Source organism: Hyla sarda, chromosome 8 (genome assembly GCF_029499605.1).
Source record: "Hyla sarda isolate aHylSar1 chromosome 8, aHylSar1.hap1, whole genome shotgun sequence".
Taxonomy (NCBI): domain Eukaryota; kingdom Metazoa; phylum Chordata; class Amphibia; order Anura; family Hylidae; genus Hyla; species Hyla sarda.
Window position 1 is genome coordinate 3,420,095 of NC_079196.1, and position 11,166 is coordinate 3,431,260.

Below are 11,166 nucleotides of genomic sequence, written 5' to 3' on the forward strand. Positions count from 1 at the left end.
AAAATCTTAATCCTTACAGTACTTTTCAGCTGCTGTATGCTCCACAGGAAGTTGTGTAGTTCTTTCCAGTCTGACCACAGTGCTCTCTGCTGACACCTCTGTCCATGTCAGGAACTGCCCAGAGCAGGAGAGGTTTTCTATGGGGATTTGCTCCTACTCTGGACAGTTCCTGAAATGGACAGAGGTGTCAGCAGAGAGCACTGTGGTCAGACTGAAAAGAACTACACAACTTCCTGTGGAGCATACAGCAGCTGATAAGTACAAGAAAGATTAAAGGGGTATTCCAGGCAAAAACTTTTTTTTATATATATCAACTGGCTCCGGAAAGGTAAACAGATTTGTAAATTACTTCTATTAAAAAATGTTAATCCTTTCAATAGTTATTAGCTTCTGAAGTTTTCTGTCTAACTGCTCAATGATGATGTCACGTCCCGGGAGCTGTGCATGATGGGAGAATATCCCCATAGGAACTGCACAGCTCCCGGGACGTGAGTCATCAGAGAGCAGTTAGACAGAAAAAAACTCAACTTCAGAAGCTAATAACTATTGGAAGGATTAAGATTTTTTTAATCGAAGTAATTTACAAATCTGTTTAACTTTCCGGAGCCAGTTGATATATATAAAAAAAAAAAAGTTTTGGCCTGGAATACCCCTTTAATGTTTTTTTATATAGAAGTAATTTACAAATCTGTAGAATTTTCTGGAGCAGATTGATATGAAAGAAAATTGTTTTCCACCAGAGTACCCCTTTAATTCCAAGCAGAGTCTACTTGCAGCAGGATCACAGTGATCATGTGATCTCAATTGGATTCTGCTGATTGGTGGACACTTTAGAATTTTTGACCGGAATTCTGCACAGGAACTTCAGTTGGAAATTCCAGTGCAGCAGTATCCCATTGCACACTACAGAATTCTAGCTGCGGAAATACCTCCACTAATATTCTGCTGCCAAAAAGAATGAACGTATTCATTCTTCGGGTGAAACCAGCACGGCAGACATTGCTGTCTATGGGGATGACCATGTCCACACGGTCCTAGTGCCAGCTGATTGAGGATTTTTTCTGTTGTGTGAACCCAGTCTAAGAGCTCCGTAAGGGACTTCTGCCATGGATGCGGATTCCGCACAATCAATATGTTCCGCAGAAGGAATTCCACCTGGAACAGAACACTGTCAATAGGACTTTGAATTGCAGGGGTTAATTTCCATGGCAAATTCCATGCAAAATTATCCCTGACTGCGGGCGGCACAGATCTGCTGAATTTTCGTAGTGTACACGGGGCCTATAGGGATATGGAAGGACATGATAGTGTACGGGCCTCACTGGCTTTAACAATATTTATCTTATAGTAAATACAATTGAGAAAAAAAAAGTATTTTACTTTAAAGGGGTTTTCCAGGAAAAAACATTTTTTTTAAATATCAACTGGCTCCAGAAAGTTAAACAGATTTGTAAATTACTTCTATTAAAAAAAATCTTAATCCTTTCAGTACTTATGAGCTTCTGAAGTTAAGGTTGTTCTTTTCTGTCTAAGTGCTCTCTGATGACACGTGTCTCGGGAAACGCCCAGTTTAGAAGCAAATCCCCATAGCAAACCTCTTCTAAACTGGGTGTTTCCCGAGACACGTGTCATCAGAGAGAACTTAGACAGAAAAGAACAACTCAACTTCAGAAGCTCATAAGTACTGAAAGGATTAAGATTTTTTAAATAGAAGTAATTTACAAATCTGTTTAACTTTCTGGAGCCAGTTGATATTTAAAAAAAAAAGTTTTAGTCCTGGAATACCCCTTTAATGAGCCCCAATTAACAGTGTAGGCGGGAACACGGGCGGAACACGTCACCTCACACATCAGCCATCCCTGAGAGTATAAAAGTCCTTGACTCGTCCTCTTCTTTGCTGCTGAAAGCTTTATCTATGGGAGGCAACAATATGGCACTATTACTGCTCAATACACTTATCATTCAGGAGCCTGGGAGAGCTGGGTGACCAGAGCTGTAAGACAGGCCATAACTAAGGAACATGTGACCTGCAAATGAGATGGTTGTAGAATTTTCTGTGAGGGTCCCATTCACACAGGAGGACCCTCGTGCACCTGCTGCGGACACGGCCCCATTTACCTACTTAGGACGGATTTTCCGGTGGCAGAAGTTTTTGCCACAAATCTGCACCATGTGAACATCCCCCTAATTCTACCAATAAGCGTGATGATAAATAGCGCTCGTATTTATGATGATGAGATGATCCAGAGTCTCTATATTCCAGTGTTTCCCAACCTGGGTGCCTCCAGCTGTTGCAAAACTACAACTCCCAGCATGCCCGGACAGCCATAGGTTGATGAACATTGCCCTAAACCAGGGTGCTTCTATCTGTTGCAAAACTACAACTCCCAGCATGCCCGGACAGCCATAGGTTGATGAACATTGCCCTAAACCAGGGTGCTTCTATCTGTTGCAAAACTACAACTCCCAGCATGCCCGGACAGCCATAGGTTGATGAACATTGCCCTAAACCAGGGTGCTTTTATCTGTTGCAAAACTACAACTCCCAGCATGCCCGGACAGCCATAGGTTGATGAACATTGCCCTAAACCAGGGTGCTTCTATCTGTTGCAAAACTACAACTCCCAGCATGCCCGGACAGCCATAGGTTGATGAACATTGCCCTAAACCAGGGTGCTTTTATCTGTTGCAAAACTACAACTCCCAGCAGGCCCGGACAGCCAAAGGCTGTCCGGGCATGCTGGGAGTTGTAGTTTTGCAACTGGTTGGAGAAAATTGGTTTTTGAAACAGCTGGAGGCACCCAGGTTGGGAAACACTGCTATATTCAGAGGAGAATCAGGGACAATGTACATTTTCCATGGCTGTAATTTCTGAAGTGATTTCCCCTTTACAGTCAGATCCAGATATCAGCAAAACAGCCGACCCTATAGAATATACGGGATTTAGGACGGTAACATGGGGAAGAAGTGTCTGTGGCGTGAAGTGGGGGAGGGGGGAGAACTACTGTGGGGGCTATATATAAGAATAGGAAAGGCCTGAGCCGAAAACAGACAGATCCCTATTCTGGCCAATAGAATCCGGACATTTATATTCTACAAAGAGAAACATAAGAGAAGAGTCAAAATCCAAACACTGATACATTGTAACAATTGTATGAAGAAGCCGCACTAGATCATAGATACAAAGATACAATGCATAATATCTCTACACAATAGATAATAGATAAAGATACAATGTATATCTCTACACAATAGATAATAGATAAAGATACAATGTATAATATCTCTACACAATAGATAATATATCCACAGATAAAATGTATGATATCTTTACACAATAGATAATAGATAAAGATACAATGTAGAATATCTCTACACAATAGATAATATATCCACAGATACAATGTATAATATCTCTACACAATAGATAAAGATACAATGTATAATATCTACAGATACAGAGTATAATATACAGATACAATGTATAATATCTACAGATACAGAGTATAATATCTACAGATACAATGTATAATATCTACAGATACAGAGTATAATATACAGATACAGAGTATAATATACAGATACAATGTATAATATCTACAGATACAGAGTATAATATCTACAGATACAATGTATAATATCTACAGATACAGAGTATAATATCTACAGATACAATGTATAATATCTACAGATACAGTGTATAATATTCTACAGATACAGAGTATAATATCTACAGATACAGAGTATAATATCTACAGATACAATGTATAATATCCACAGATACAGAGTATAATATCTACAGATACAATGTATAATATCTACAGATACAGTGTATAATATCTACAGATACAGAGTATAATATCTACAGATACAGAGTATAATATCTACAGATACAGAGTATAATATCTACAGATACAGAGTATAATATCTAGATACAGAGTATAATATCCACAGATACAGAGTATAATATCTACAGATACAGAGTATAATATCTACAGATACAGTGTATAATATCTACAGATACAGAGTATAATATCTACAGATACAGAGTATAATAATCTACAGATACAGAGTATAATATCTACAGATACAGTGTATAATATCTACAGATACAGTGTATAATATCTACAGATACAGAGTATAATATCTACAGATACAGAGTATAATATCTAGATACAGTGTATAATATCTACAGATACAGGTGTATAATATCTACAGATACAATGTATAATATCTACAGATACAATGTATAATATCTACAGATACAATGTATAATATCTACAGATACAATGTATAATATCTACAGATACAGAGTATAATATCTACAGATACAGTGTATAATATCTACAGATACAGTGTATAATATCTACAGATACAGAGTATAATATACAGATACAATGTATAATATCTACAGATACAATGTATAATATATCTACAGATACAATGTATAATATCTACAGATACAGAGTATAATATCTACAGATACAATGTATAATATCTACAGATACAGTGTATAATATCTACAGATACAGTGTATAATATCTACAGATACAGAGTATAATATCTACAGATACAGAGTATAATATCTACAGATACAGTGTATAATATCTACAGATACAGTGTATAAATATCTACAGATACAGTGTATAATATCTACAGATACAGTGTATAATATCTACAGATACAGTGTATAATATCTACAGATACAATGTATAATATCTACAGATACAATGTATAATATCTACAGATACAGTGTATAATATCTACAGATACAGTGTATAATATCTACAGATACAGTGTATAATATCTACAGATACAATGTATAATATCTACAGATACAATGTATAATATCTACAGATACAGAGTATAATATCTACAGATACAGAGTATAATATCTACAGATACAGAGTATAATATCTACAGATACAGTGTATAATATCTACAGATACAGTGTATAATATCTACAGATACAGTGTATAATATCTACAGATACAATGTATAATATCTACAGATACAGTGTATAATATCTACAGATACAGTGTATAATATCTACAGATACAGTGTATAATATCTACAGATACAGTGTATAATATCTACAGAGATAGTGTATAATATCTACAGATACACTGTATAATATCTACAGATACAGAGTATAATATCTACAGATACAGAGTATAATATCTACAGATACAGAGTATAATATCTACAGATACAGAGTATAATATCTACAGATACACTGTATAATATCTACAGATACAGAGTATAATATCTACAGATACAGTGTATAATATCTACAGATACAGAGTATAATATCTACAGATACAGTGTATAATATCTACAGATACAGAGTATAATATCTACAGATACAATGTATAATATCTACAGATACAATGTATAATATCTACAGATACAGAGTATAATATCTACAGATACAGAGTATAATATCTACAGATACAGAGTATAATATCTACAGATACAATGTATAATATCTAGATACAATGTATAATATCTAGATACAATGTATAATATCTACAGATACAGTGTATAATATCTACAGATACAATGCATAATATCTACAGATACAGAGTATAATATCTACAGATACAGTGTATAATATCTACAGATACAGTGTATAATATCTACAGATACAATGTATAATATCTACAGATACAGAGTATAATATCTACAGATACAGAGTATAATATCTACAGATACAGTGTATAATATCTACAGATACAATGTATAATATCTACAGATACAGTGTATAATATCTACAGATACAGAGTATAATATCTACAGATACAGAGTATAATAATCTAGATACAGAGTATAATATCCACAGATACAGAGTATAATATCTACAGATACAGTGTATAATATCTACAGATACAGTGTATAATATCTACAGATACAGTGTATAATATCTACAGAGACAGAGTATAATATCTACAGCATACAGAGTATAATATCTACAGATACAGAGTATAATATCTACAGATACAGAGTATAATATCTACAGATACAGAGTATAATATCCACAGGATACAGAGTATAATATCCACAGATACAGTGTATAATATCTACAGATACAGAGTATAATATCTACAGATACAGAGTATAATATCTACAGATACAGAGTATAATATCTACAGATACAGAGTATAATATCTACAGATACAGTGTATAATATCTACAGATACAGTGTATAATATCTACAGATACAGAGTATAATATCTACAGATACAGAGTATAATATCTACAGATACAGAGTATAATTATCTACAGATACAGAGTATAATATCTACAGATACACTGTATAATATCTACAGATACAGAGTATAATATCTACAGATACAATGTATACTATCTACAGATACAGTGTATAATATCCACAGATACAGAGTATAATATCTACAGATACAATGTATAATATCTACAGATACAGTGTATAATATCTACAGATACAGAGTATAATATCTACAGATAACAGAGTATAATATCTACAGATACAGAGTATAATATCTACAGATACAGAGTATAATATCTACAGATACAATGTATAATATCCAACAGATACAGAGTATAATATCTACAGATACAGATGTATAATATCTACAGATAACAGTGTATAATATCTACAGATACAGAGTATAATATCTACAGATACAGAGTATAATATCTACAGATACAGAGTATAATATCTACAGATACAGAGTATAATATCTAGATACAGAGTATAATATCCACAGATACAGAGTATAATATCTACAGATACAGAGTATAATACTCTACAGATACAGTGTATAATATCTACAGATACAGAGTATAATATCTACAGATACAGAGTATAATATCTACAGATACAGAGTATAAATATCTACAGATACAGTGTATAATATCTACAGATACAGTGTATAATACTCTACAGATACAGAGTATAATATCTACAGATACAGAGTATAATATCTAGATACAGTGTATAATATCTACAGATACAGTGTATAATATCTACAGATACAATGTATAATATCTACAGATACAATGTATAATATCTACAGATACAGATGTATAATATCTAGATACAGTGTATAATATCTACAGATACAGTGTATAATATCTACAGATACAGAGTATAATATCTACAGATACAATGTATAATATCTACAGATACAGTGTATAATATCCACAGATACAGAGTATAATATCTACAGATACAGAGTATAATATCTACAGATACAATGTATACATATCTACAGATACAGTGTATAATATCTACAGATACAGAGTATAATATCTACAGATACAGAGTATAATATCTACAGATACAGAGAGTATAATATCTACAGATACAATGTATAATATCTACAGATACAGTGTATAATATCTACAGATACAATGTATAATATCTACAGATACAGTGTATAATATCTACAGATACAGAGTATAATATCTACAGAATACAGAGTATAATATCTACAGATACAGAGTATAATATCTACAGATACAATGTATAATATCTACAGATACAGTGTATAATATCTACAGATACAATGTATAATAGTCTACGATACAGTGTATAATATCTACAGATACAGTGTATAATATCTACAGATACAGTGTATAATATCTACAGATACAGTGTATAATATCTACAGATACAGAGTATAATATCTACAGATACAGTGTATAATATCTACAGATACAGAGTATAATATCTACAGATACAATGTATAATATCTACAGATACAGTGTATAATATCTACAGATACAGAGTATAATATCTACAGATACAATGTATAATATCTACAGATACAGTGTATAATATCTAGATACAGTGTATAATATCTACAGATACAATGTATAATATCTACAGATACAATGTATAATATCTACAGATACAGTGTATAATATCTACAGATACAGTGTATAATATCTACAGATACAGTGTATAATATCTACAGATACAGTGTATAATATCTACAGATACAATGTATAATATCTACAGATACAATGTATAATATCTACAGATTACAATGTATAATATCTACAGATACAGTGTATAAGTATCTACAGATACAGAGTATAAATATCTACAGATACAGAGTATAATATCTACAGATACAATGTATAATATCTACAGATACAATGTATAATATCTAGATACAATGTATAATATCTAGATACAATGTATAATATACAGATACAATGTATAATATCTAGATACAATGTATAATATCTACAGATACAATGTATAATATCTACAGATACAATGTATAATATCTACAGATACAATGTATAATATCTACAGATACAATGTATAATATCTACCAGATACAGTGTATAATATCTACAGATACAATGTATAATATCTACAGATACAATGTATAATATCTACAGATACAGTGTATATACAATGTATAATATCTACAGATACAATGTATAATATCTAGATACAATGTTCCCTTTCAGTGTGTATGGGGGGGGGGGGGGGTGCAGCCCCATTGACCAGGATTTATCCTCAGATCCATTTATATCCTTCATGTTATATAAACATCTACAGTATAAACCCCAGAACATTGTGTCAGCACCTGCCTATAGTGAATACAGAGCCTTATATAGAGACATTAACCCCTTCCTCATTCTAATATCCTCAGCCATGAATATCTGCACATACACCCTCCTCATCCTACTGACACACTGCACCGGAATCAGTGCTGAGATCTGCAGCCTCCATATATCATGCTCACCTGTATACCGAGAGATGGGGGAGGGGACCCCCAGGGTGGGCTGTATACCGGGAGATGGTGGAGGGGACCCCCAGGGTGGGCTGTATACCGAGAGATGGGGGAGGGGACCCCCAGGGTGGTCTGTATACCGGGAGATGGTGGAGGGGACCCCCAGGGTGGGCTGTATACCGAGAGATGGTGGAGGGGACCCCCAGGGTGGGCTGTATACCGAGAGATGGGGGAGGGGACCCCCAGGGTGGGCTGTATACCGAGAGATGGGGGAGGGGACCCCCAGGGTGGGCTGTATACCGAGAGATGGGGGAGGGGACCCCCAGGGTGGGCTGTATACCGAGAGATGGTGGAGGGGACCCCCAGGGTGAGGGAGATCAGGATAAGGCTGTGTCCATCCCAGGACTGCTGCTCCCTCCTCAAAGACCACAGTCCAGCTCCTCATCACCACAGTCACGCCCACAAGACACATCCCTGGGCGGGGCCTGAGCTCTTATACATGACGTCACCCAGGAGAGCTGCTACTGTGCAGAGTGTAATATACAGAGAGGGGGGGCTACTGTGCAGAGTGTAATATACAGAGAGGGGGGGTACTGTGCAGAGTGTAATATACAGAGAGGGGGGGTACTGTGCAGAGTGTAATATACAGAGAGGGGGAGCTACTGTGCAGAGTGTAATATACAGAGAGGGGGGGTACTGTGCAGAGTGTAATATACAGAGAGGGGGGGCTACTGTGCAGAGTGTAATATACAGAGAGGGGGGCTACTGTGCAGAGTGTAATATACAGAGAGGGGGGGTACTGTGCAGAGTGTAATATACAGAGAGGGGGAGCTACTGTGCAGAGTGTAATATACAGAGAGGGGGGCTACTGTGCAGAGTGTAATATACAGAGAGGGGGGGGGCTACTGTGCAGAGTGTAATATACAGAGAGGGAGCTACTGTGCAGACTGTAATATACAGAGAGGGGGGCTACTGTGCAGAGTGTAATATACAGAGAGGGGGGGCTACTGTGCAGAGTGTAATATACAGAGAGGGGGAGCTACTGTGCAGAGTGTAATATACAGAGAGGGGGGGCTACTGTGCAGAGTGTAATATACAGAGAGGGGGGGCTACTGTGCAGAGTGTAATATACAGAGAGGGGGGGCTACTGTGCAGAGTGTAATATACAGAGAGGGGGGGCTACTGTGCAGAGTGTAATATACAGAGAGGGGGCTACTGTGCAGAGTGTAATATACAGAGAGGGGGGCTACTGTACAGAGTGTAATATACAGAGAGGGGGGCTACTGTGCAGAGTGTAATATACAGAGAGGGGGGGGCTACTGTGCAGAGTGTAATATACAGAGAGGGGGGGCTACTGTGCAGAGTGTAATATACAGAGAGGGGGGCTACTGTGCAGAGTGTAATATACAGAGAGGGGGGGTACTGTGCAGAGTGTAATATACAGAGAGGGGGGCTACTGTGCAGAGTGTAATATACAGAGAGGGGGGGTACTGTGCAGAGTGTAATATACAGAGAGGGGGAGCTACTGTGCAGAGTGTAATATACAGAGAGGGGGGGTACTGTGCAGAGTGTAATATACAGAGAGGGGGGCTACTGTGCAGAGTGTAATATACAGAGAGGGGGGGGTACTGTGCAGAGTGTAATATACAGAGAGGGGGAGCTACTGTGCAGAGTGTAATATACAGAGAGGGGGGGCTACTGTGCAGAGTGTAATATACAGAGAGGGGGGGGCTACTGTGCAGAGTGTAATATACAGAGAGGGGGGCTACTGTGCAGAGTGTAATATACAGAGAGGGGGGGGCTACTGTGCAGAGTGTAATATACAGAGAGGGGGAGCTACTGTGCAGAGTGTAATATACAGAGAGGGGGGAGCTACTGTGCAGAGTGTAATATACAGAGAGGGGGAGCTACTGTGCAGAGTGTAATATACAGAGAGGGGGGCTACTGTGCAGAGTGTAATATACAGAGAGGGGGGGTACTGTGCAGAGTGTAATATACAGAGAGGGGGAGCTACTGTGCAGAGTGTAATATACAGAGAGGGGGGGCTACTGTGCAGAGTGTAATATACAGAGAGGGGGGGGCTACTGTGCAGAGTGTAATATACAGAGAGGGGGGCTACTGTGCAGAGTGTAATATACAGAGAGGGGGAGCTACTGTGCAGAGTGTAATATACAGAGAGGGGGGCTACTGTGCAGGGTGTAATATACAGAGAGGGGGGCTACTGTGCAGAGTGTAATATACAGAGAGGGGGGCTACTGTGCAGAGTGTAATATACAGAGAGGGGGAGCTACTGTGCAGAGTGTAATATACAGAGAGGGGAGCTACTGTGCAGAGTGTAATATACAGAGAGGGGGGGCTACTGTGCAGAGTGTAATATACAGAGAGGGGGGCTACTGTGCAGAGTGTAATATACAGAGAGGGGGGGCTACTG

At 37.2% G+C, this 11,166-nt stretch overlaps 1 protein-coding gene across 5 annotated transcripts in view; it reads right to left on the reverse strand.

The window, feature by feature from the left end:
• TMEM169 (transmembrane protein 169) overlaps positions 1–9,182 on the reverse strand; it is an 18,890-nt gene extending 9,708 nt beyond the window's left edge. For 3 of the 5 annotated variants that reach the window (XM_056537003.1, XM_056537006.1, XM_056537005.1), the window contains exon 1: positions 8,748–8,909. The gene's annotated coding sequence lies outside the window, so the exon portion shown is untranslated. The other 2 variants (XM_056537004.1, XM_056537008.1) reach the window with 2 other exon arrangements.
• Between the last annotated feature and the right edge of the window lie 1,984 nt (positions 9,183–11,166).